This window comes from Puma concolor, chromosome A1 (genome assembly GCF_028749965.1).
Source record: "Puma concolor isolate L17-30 chromosome A1, mPumCon1.1.hap2, whole genome shotgun sequence".
NCBI classification, from domain to species: Eukaryota; Metazoa; Chordata; class Mammalia; order Carnivora; family Felidae; genus Puma; species Puma concolor.
The window spans coordinates 207,344,011-207,345,806 of record NC_141667.1 but is presented as its reverse complement, the minus strand read 5'-3'; the positions used below and the strand labels follow the sequence as shown (position 1 = coordinate 207,345,806).

The 1,796-nt window shown below is 39.0% G+C and overlaps 1 pseudogene; it reads left to right on the top strand.

Moving 5' to 3' along the window:
- Window positions 1–224: 224 nt before the first annotated feature.
- Window positions 225–753, top strand: LOC112861241 (peptidyl-prolyl cis-trans isomerase A pseudogene; annotated as a pseudogene).
- Window positions 754–1,796: the final 1,043 nt, after the last annotated feature.

Sequence of the window (1,796 nt, the reverse complement as noted above, 5' to 3'; positions counted from 1 at the left end):
AATGCCTGTCTTCCTTATTACACTAGGGGTAAGGTCTGTTTGTCTTTTTGTTGTACTTTCAGTATTTACCAGATCAGCAAATGCACTGTAGATACTTAATATTTATTAAATTAGTGAAATGGATACACAGAGAAACCTAACAATCTTATACACGTTAATAGAGTCTATTCTATGGAAAACACTATGGAAATTCCTCAAAACACTAAAAGTAAAATTGCCTGGCCTTGCAGACGCTGCCGCCCTGGAACCACCAACCTGCCCAAGCATGGTCAACCCCACCGTGTTCTTTTTTGATATCACTTTGGACAGCTAGCCCTTGGGCCATGTCTCCTTTGAGCTGTTTGCAGACAAATTTCCAAAAACAGCAGAGGACTTACATGCTCGGAGCACTGAGGAGAATGCTTTTGATCACAAAGGTTCCTGCTTTCATAGGATCATTCCGAGATTTATGTGCCAGGGTGGTGCAATAATGGCCCTGGTGGCAAGTCCATCTCCCTATAGGGAGAAATTTGATGATGAGAATTTCATCCTGAAGCTCACATGCCCTAGCATTCTTTCCATGGCAAATGCTGGACCCAACATGAACGGTTCTCAGTCTTTCATCTGCACTGCCAAGACTGAATGGTTAGATGACAAGCACGTGGTGTTTAGCAAGGTGAAGGAAGGCATGAACTTCGGAAGCCATGGAGCATGGGGTCCAGGAATGGCAAGACCAGCTAGAAGATCGCCATTGCTGACTGTGGACAAATCTAATAAATTTGATTTGTGCTTTATCTTAACTACCAGACCATTCCTTCACAGTTTGGTAGAGCACCCCTTCACCCCCATCTGCTCAAAATCTCCTGCAACCTTTGAGCTTCCACTGCAGCTCCATGGGTCCCAAGTTTTCCTTACTCCCCTCCAAGTCCAGCTGGATGGCAGAGTAAAATTTATGATCATGAAATAAAAGTTAAACAACAAAAATAAATAAAATAAAAATAAATGAATAAATAAAATTACCATAGGATCCAGTAATTCCACTATAGGGTATTTACTCAAAGAATAGGAAAACATTAATTTGGAAAGGTATTTGCACCCCTGTGTTTATTGCAGCATTATTTATAATAGCCAAGATATGGAAGAAACCCAGGTGTCTACCCATAGATGAAGGTATAAAGCAGATGTGATATATATGTGTGTGTGTGTGTATGTATGTATGTGTATATATATATATATATATATATATATATATATATATATATATATATAAAGAATATTATTCAGCCATAAAAAGACGAAATCTTGCCATTTGCAACAACTTGGATGGATCTAGAGAGTGTAATGCCAAGTGAAATAAGTCAGTCAGAGAAAGACAAACACCCTGTGATTTCAGTCATATGTATAATTTAAGAAACAAAATCAATGAAAGAAAAAAAGACAAAAAAGATGCTTATATACAGAGAAAAAACTAGTGGTTGCCAGAGGGAAGGTAGGTGGGGGATGGGTGAAATAAAGAAGATTAAGAGTACACTTTTCTTGGGGTGCCTGGGTGGCTCAGTCGGTTAAGCGTCCGACTTCAGCTCGGGTCATGATCTCACAGTTTGTGAGTTTGAATCCTGCATTGGGCTCTGTGTCTGGGGCCTGTTTCAGATTCTGTGTCTCCCTCTCTCTCTGCCACTCCATACTCATGCTCTGCCTCTCTCTCTCTCTCTCTCAAAAATAAAAATGAAACTTAAATTTTTTTTAACTTTTAAAAAAGAGTATACTTTTCTTGATGAGCATTGAAAACTACATAGAATACCTGAAATATTGTATAC